The sequence below is a fragment of the Lipotes vexillifer genome, unplaced genomic scaffold, assembly GCF_000442215.2.
Source record: "Lipotes vexillifer unplaced genomic scaffold, Lipotes_vexillifer_v1.1 scaffold212, whole genome shotgun sequence".
Classification (NCBI taxonomy): Eukaryota; Metazoa; Chordata; class Mammalia; order Artiodactyla; family Lipotidae; genus Lipotes; species Lipotes vexillifer.
In genome coordinates this window covers 1,077,669-1,086,420 of record NW_006780016.1, presented here as the reverse complement: position 1 = coordinate 1,086,420, position 8,752 = coordinate 1,077,669, and positions in this window count along the sequence as shown.

Here is an 8,752-nt window from a genome sequence, read left to right as displayed (position 1 = left end):
TCTGTGATAGTGACGCCTCCTGGTAATTTCTTGTGTGTGAAGGGTACAGGTAGGAATTTATAGGGATGGTTATGATCCAAACTTATTTGGTCTCCAAAGCATGTCCAGGAGAGCTTGTAGGCCTTTTCTCATCTTGCCTGGCATGTATATAACTGCAGATAGCAGCCATGCTGAGTTGTTGGGTAACTCATTTTGGTTACCTTCTTTAGGTGACACATTAGACATTTTTGCCTATCTTGAGTCCTCCATTCTGTCTATTATGGTAGACTGTAAGCTCCATAATGAAACTGTTTCTAACTTGTTCGCCTCCGTACCCTAGCCTGGTAGCACTCCAAAAAAACATGTCGAATAAGTAGAAAGAATGAACCTAGTGGTTGTCTTATCCATCCATCCATTCATCCATCTATCCTTCCATCAGTTTCTCAAGATTGCTGTTTTCTTAAGGTTTCTGTTGACACAAAGTGTCAGCCTTTGTTTCTTTGCTTTGGAAAGTGATCATTTAAATTCTCCGCCCCTGAGAGATTGTCAGATACACATGGGCAAAATAAACGTGGTCAAATGCACATTGTAAAATTAAACTTGAGGTGAAGCTATAATTTATTAATGTGCAGAGTGATTGATAAACTTAAGAAAAGAAATTGTACCACTTTGGTCAGCTAGATATACAAACCATTTGGAAACCTCAGCAAAACTGAAAGGGAGCATCTGATGCCTCTAATCTGCCTCTCCCTGCTCCCCATCCTTAGCTGCTATTCACACTTGCTTTTCTTAAACATATATATTGTGACAAGTTGGGAGCTACCTTCTCTTTTCTGAGGTGATCTTTGAAGAATAATGTACTTAACTGCAGCCTATTTAGATTGTTTATCTGTATTTAAATCCCTAGCTAGGTATTGTGTTTTGCCTTTAAGATAAAATCAATAATAAAAAGTTGAAAAGCAGCAGAGTAATCCTTGAACATTCCTCAGCAACTATCCTCCCCTACTGCCAAAAAGGAACACTGCTTAATCTTAACTTTTTTGAAATTTTTTTCTCAGAGTTCATTTAGCTCTGGGTTCACCTTTATTCAAATGTATAGAAGCTAAAAATGGTACAAAGAAAGTTTATTATAATCCAGACGCGTTTGGGAGCCAGTGTCATTACTAAATGCTGTTGGTCTTGATAAAGCTCTTCGATGAGCTGAGATCAGCTTCTATCACAGAGACAGATGTAGTTCATTGTAAAATAGTGTAAAGGCTATGTAAATAGTTGCTGGTGTGCAGCAAATTCAACTTTTGCTGTTTGGAATTTCTGGATTTTTTTTTTTTTTTTTTTTGATCCATGGTCGATTGAATCCTCAGATACAGAACCTGTGGGTACAAGAGGGCCGATTGTATAGGGTACAACCAATACGTAATTACCTCCAGGAAAGGGCTAGCTGTGGTGGTGCTGCTGGAAGCTGGTGAGTTAGACCAGCTGAAATGTTTATGTAACCTCCAAATCTCATTGTAAAATTCATCCTACCCAATTGATCGTCAGAGCTTTGAAAAGAAAAATTGTGGAGTAATTTGAGCTTCCCCTCTCTCCTCCTCTGACCTCCTCTGTTCCTGGAGCAGAGACATTAGATGTCAGAGATCCAAGAACATGGGGAAAGGAGTGAGAAAAGGAAGGCTGGGTAATTCACTTGATAAGTATTATCCATCATTCATGTGTACTGTAGAGCAGTGGGTGGTTGGGGAAATAGGATCATTTGTAAAGTTCAGGTATTGGAAATGGTAGTGAAGAAAGATATTAAAGCATTTTAGTTTTCAAAGGCAGTGATTGTAGAGAATTAAGGACTTCTGCTATTAGCTGCAATTAAGTATCTGGTGCCAGTTTTGACCTCCTTTCACGAAGAGCTATAAAATTAGATAAAATATATGAGGCAACTATTTCCAGGAATTGGATAACAGGCAATGCAGGACTTTGGTCTTTGAGAGAAGGTAACACTTGAAGTAGGCCTTATATTCACCTTGGTTTTCTGCCTAGGGGTCCGTTCACTGGACCAGAGAGTAAGCCTTATTCTTTCTTATTAAGAATACATTCAAGTTGGAAGAATTACAGTCTCCCTCGCACCATACCCTAAAATTAATTCCACCTGGATTAAGGCAATAAATGTATAAAATCAATCATTAGAAAGCTAGAAGAGAAATGAGCATTTATCCCAACTACAGTGAGAGAGAACCTTATAAACTTAAAGACAAAAAGAAAAGATCACAAAAGAAAAGAGTGTGGACTTGACTCCATTAAAAATAAACTTCTGTTTGTCAAAAACCAAAAACCAAAATGGAGATACACACGTGCAGCAAACATGAGGTATGAGTGCCTAGGGATCTTAAAAGACCCAAGAGCTCATACCAATTGATAACAATGCATGATTCCAGTAGTTAAATGGGAGGTAAGACATCCAGTTTTTTCCATCCTAAAGCCTTTATTTGTAATTCTTTTATGCTCAGTGGGAGAACTCAGTTGCCCAAGGTCTCTTCCTGCTTGCTCTTTCATCACTCCTACTTCTGAGCCTCAGCAGGGGCCTGGCCTTACATTCCATTGCATTCCCTGCCTGGGGCCCTCTATCTCTTACATGCAATCTTTAGTGATGTTTCTATGAGCTCTAAAAATTGGGGGTTTCCCAGCAACATTGTTCTATGGCATTTGTTATCAGGTATCAGTGTGGCATACTAATCTTTTATTGGAGGTGTAGTAGTTTCATTTCTAGAAAGAAAATGTGACATGTTCCCCCTTTTGACTTCCTACCTTCTCTGAAAAATTGGGTGCTTGAGGCGTGTGTGTTTGTGTGTGTGTGTGTGTGTGTGTGTGTGTGTTCGTTCAGGGTATAGGCTTGAGGGGAGTAATAAAGGAAGTGATGGTGGGGAGGTCTGCCCCAGCATTACCACATTTTCTGATCTGCTGGAAGCAGAAAAATGAGTGTGATGACCTGAGGGAGCTGATGACTAAGTCAGCATATGTTCTTAGGCACGATTCAGTAAATCACATTGAGTTAGATTCTCCCTGTTACTCCTGTGTCCATTTACAGGGGTGGGAACTTAACATGTAGGTCTACTCCACTGTACAGCCCCGAAGAAAATATACATAAACATTCATTCATTCATTTATTCATCCATAGGGAGAACCCACTATGTTCAAGGCACTGTAAAATATACAAAGAGAAATTCTCAAGAAGTTTCAAATCTTAGAATCTGTGGATGTACACAAATAAGTATAAGGTCAAAAAGGGTTAAGGGTCATAAGAGACTTGAATGGAAACATACAATTAAAAATATAGTAAGCAGAGATTCTGGCCCAGCAAAGATGATGTAGACCCATTTTTCCTGCTCCTCCTCCTAAGCACAACTATGAACTCTAGAAATGAAGCAAGAGGCAACCAAATGAGAATTCTGAAAGGTGGTAAGAAAAAAGTGAGCTGGTTTGAGACTCCAGGACTAGAGGAACAGCATAGTAGCAGGGTGTCTAGAGTCCTCCCTCCCAAGAGAAGAAGCCACCCAGACCAGGTGTTTCCTAACTCATAACCCAATGACAGGGGGAAGCCCAGGGAGGTTGATTTTTTTTCCTGATTGAATGTGAGTATCGCTGGCAACATCAGAGAAGTCTGACCCCTGCAATAAGGGGAATGAGAACCAGAGAAAAGAAATAGAAAACAAGTAATATGATAATAGACTGAGGTGCTAACATATCAATAATGGTCTTAAATGTAAATCATCTAAATCATTCATTGAAAGATAAAGAGTGACAGAATGGATAAAAGAACTCAGTCCAACTATATGCTGCTTATGAGGAGCTCACTTCAAAGTCAATGATTAGGTAAGTTGAAAGAAAAAGGATAGAAAAAAGTACACCATACAAATATTAATTTTCAAAAAGCAGGAGAGACTATAGTAATATGTGATAAAAGTAGACTTCAGAGCAAAGAAAATATCAGAGACAAACAGAAATATTATATAATAATGAAAACATCAACCCACCCAGAAAACTTAATGATTCTGAATATATACACACCAAACAATAGAGCCTTAAAGTACATGGGGAAAAAAACAAACAAAAACAAACAACCCAACTAACAGAGTTGAAGGAGAAATAGAGAAATTGACAACTGTAGTTAGAGGCTCCAATGCCCCATCTCAACAATAGATAGATTTACTATGCAGAAAATTAGCAAGAATATAGAAGATCTGAGCATCACAATTGGCTAATAGTATCTAATTGACATATATAGAACACTCCATCCAATAATAGCAGAATACACATTTTTTTCAAGCACTCATGCATCATTCACCAAAATATACCTTGTCTTGGGTCACAAAAAACCCTTTAACTGTTAAAAATTGAAATTATGCAGAATGTGTTCTCTGACTATAACAAAATCTAACTAGAAATCAATTACAAGAAGATCGCAGAAAAAGTTCTAAACATAGGTCAAAGAGTAACTCTTAAAGGAAATTAAAAAATACATAGAACTGAAAGAAAATGAAAATACAATATATCAAAATATGTAAGCTGCAGCTAAAGCAGTGCTGAGATGGATATTTATACCACTAAATACGATATTAGAATTGAGGAAAGTTCTCAAATTAATAACCTAAGTTCCTACCTCGAGTATAAAAAAGAAAGAAAAATAAACCAATAGCAAGCAGACAGAAAGAAATAATAAAGGTAAAAGCAAAAATCAATAAAATTTAAAACAGGAAAAATATAAAGTCAATGAAGCAAAAAGTTGGTTATTCTAAAAAATTAATAAAATTGATAAATGATTAGCAAGGCTGACAATAACAAAATTGCCAACATTAGAAATGAAATAGGGGATATAAATACAGATCCTACAATCATTAAAAAATAAATAAGGATACACTGTGAGCAATTTCATATTCACATAGTCAGCTACTTAGAAGAAAGGGATCAATTTTTCAAAAATTATAAACCAACTAAATTCAGCCAGGATGAAATGGACAGCTTGAGTAATGGTTAAAGAAATTGAGTTAGTACTTAAAAGTTTCCCCCCAAGAACTCCTCAGGACCACACAGTTTCACTGGAGAAGTCTACCAAATGTTTAGAAAAGAATTAATACCAATTTTACATAATCTCTTTCAGAAAATAGAAGAGGTAGGAACACTTCCCAACTCATTTTATGAGCCTAGTAAAAGACCACAAAAAGGAAGGGAGGGAGGGAGGGAGGGAGGAAGGGAGGGAGGAAGAGAGGAAGAAAGACTATTCTTGTCCATTATCTCTTGTGAACTTTGACACAGAAATACTCAACAAAATATTAGCAAATCAAGTACAACAATGTGTAAAAAGAATTATGTACCATGACCAAAGGGGATTTAATACAGGTATGCAAGGATGGTTGAGTACTTTAAAATGAATCAATGTAATCTACCATATCAACAAGCTAAAGAAGAAAAATGATATGATCGTATCAATTAACCCAGAACAAGCCTTTGACCAAATCCAGCATCCATTTTTAATAAAAATTGTTGGCAGTTTAGGAATAGAGTTGAATTACCTCAACTTGATAAAGAGAATCCCTGAGTGCTTGCTTCAGCAGCACATATGCTAAAATTGGAACGATACAGAGAAGATTAGAATTGCCCCTGCCCAAGGATGACATGCAAATTTGTGAAGCATTCCATATTTTTATCTTTTTTGAGCCCCCTCCTAGAGTAATGAAAATAAAAGCAAAAATAAACAAATCGGACCTAATTAAACTTAAAACCTTTTGCACATCAAAGGAAACCATAAGCAAGACAAAAAGACAGTCCTCAGAATGGGAGAAAATATTTACAAATGAAGCAAGTGACAAAATATTAATCTCCAAAATATATGAACAGCTCATGCAGCTCAATATCAAAAAAACAGCCCAATCCAAAAATGGGCAGAAGACCTAAATAAACATTTCTGCGAAGAAAACATACAGATGCCAAGAGGCACATGAAAAGATACTCAACATCACTAATTATTAGAGAAATGCAAATCAAAATTACAATGAGGTATCACCTCACACCGGTCAGAATGGCTATCATCAAAAAAATCTACAAACAGCAAATGCTGGAGCAGGTGTGGAGAAAAGGGAACCCTCTTGCACTGTTGGTGGGAGTGTAAATTGATACAGCCACTATGGAGAACAGTATGGAGGTTCCTTAAAAAACTAAAAATAGAACTACCATATGACCCAGCAATCCCACTCCTGGACATATACTGAGAGAAAACCATAATTCAAAAGGACACATGTACCACAGTGTTCACTGGAGCACTATTTACAATACATGGAAACAACCTAAATGTCCATCAACAGATGAATGGATAAAGATGTGGCACATATATACAATGGAATATTACTCACCCATGAAAGGGAACGAAATTGGGTCATTTGTAGAGACATGGATGGACCCAGAGATTATCATACAGAGTGAAGTAAGTCAGAAAGAGAAAAACAAATATCATATGCATGTGTGTGGAATGCATGTGTGTGGAATCTAGAAAATGGTATAGATGATCTTATTTACAAAGCAGAGATAGAGACACAGATGTAGAGAACAAATGTATGGATACTGGGGGTGAGGGTGGGTGAGATGAATTGGGAGACTGGGATTGACATATATATACTGTTTATACTACGTATAAAATAGATAACTAATGAGAACATATGTATAGCACAGGGAACTCTACTCAATGCTCTGTGGTAACCTAAATGAGAAGGAAATCCAAAAAAGAGGGGATATATATATAGCTGATTCACTTTGCTGTACAGCAGAAACTGACACAACATTGTAAACCAACTATACTCCAATAAAAATTAATTAAAAAAAAAAAAAGAATCCCTGATATTGGGAACAATGCATGGATGTTCACTCTCATTACTTCTATTCAATATGGTACCGGAAGTTTTAGCCACTGTAATACAGCAAGAAAAAGGAATAGGTGGCATGCAGATTAGAAAGGAATAAAATAAAACTAGCTCTATTTGCAGATGACAGGATTTTCTACCTAGAAAATCCCTAGGAATCTACAACAACAACAAAAAACTCCCAGAACTAATAAGTGAGTTCAGCAATTAATTAATCCACAAAGTTAATTGTATTTCTATATGCTAACAAGGAACATGCAGAAACCAAAATTTTAAACACAATACCATTTACAACTGTTGCAAAGAAAATGAAATATTAGGTATACACTTAACAAAATGCATACAGGATTTGTATGCTGAAAATTACAAAATACTGATAAAAGAAGTCAAAGAATACCTTCCAATAAATGTTGGAAGTCTCAGCATAGTACAGACGTTAGTCCTCCCCTAATTGATCTAAGGTTTAATGCAATTCCTAACAAAATTCCAGCCAGCTTATTCTAAAACTTATATGGAAAGACACAGGCCCTATAATAGCTAAAACAATCATAGCATAGAATAATAAAGTATGGGACGTCCCTGGTGGTGCAGTGGTTAAGAATCTACCTGCCAATGCAGGGGACATGGGTTCTATCCCTGGTCCAGGAAGATCCCACATGCCACGGAGCAACTAAGCCCTTGTGCCACAACTACTGAGCCTGCACTCTAGAGCCCATGAGCCACAACTACTGAAGCCTTTGCACCTAGAGCCCGTGTTCCATGACAAGAGAAGCCACCACAATGAGAAGCCTGCTCACAGCAATGAAGACCCAATACAGCCATAAATAAATAAATATTTTTTAAAAAAAGAATAATAAAGTAGGGGGGAATCATTCTATCCAATACTAAAGCTAACTATATAGCCATAGTAATCAAGCCAATGTGGTATTGGCAGGGGATGGAATGGAACAGAATGGAGGACCCAGAAATAGATCCACACACATGCTCAGATGATTTTAGACAAAGGAGCAAAAGCAATTCAATGAAGGAAGCACAGCCTTTTAACAAATGGTATTGGAGCATTAGACATCCATCGGCAAAAAAATAACATTGATCTAAATCTCATACCTTATACAAAAATTAACTCAAAATGGATTACAGACTTACATAAAGTACAAAATTACAAAAATTTTAGAAAAAATAAACGTAAGAGAAATTTCTTGGGATCTGAGTTTAAGCAAAGAATTCTTAGACTTCACACCAAAAGCATAAATCCATAAAAGGAACAATAGATAGATTGGACCTCAACAAAATTAAAAATTTTCTCTGTGAAAGCCATGTAAGGAGAATGAAAAGACAGTCTGTAGGCTAGAAGAAAATATTTACAAACTACATATTCCACAGAGGACTGGTATCTAGTATATGTAAAGAACTCCTAAAAGTCAACATTCAAAAAGCAAGCAATCCTATTAGAAAATGGGCACAAGTCATGAACAGACATTTCACTGAGGAAGATGTACAGATGGCAAATAAGCACACTAAAAGATATTCCACATCACTAGCCATCAGAGAAATGCAAATCAAAACCATAATGAGCTATCACTTCACATCTCTCAGAATGGCTAAAATAAAAAATAATGACAACACCAAATATTGGTGAGGATGCAGAGAAACTATTCACTCATACTTTGTTAGTGGGGATGTAAAATGGTACAGCCACTCTGGGAAACAAATCTGGCAGTTTTTTACAAAACTAAACATACAACTACCATATGATCCAGCAATTGCACTCTTGAGCATTTATCTCAGAGAAATGAAAATTCACGTTCACATAAAAACTGGTACATAAATATTCATAACAGCTTCATTCATAGTAGCCAAAATCTGGAAGTAGCCCA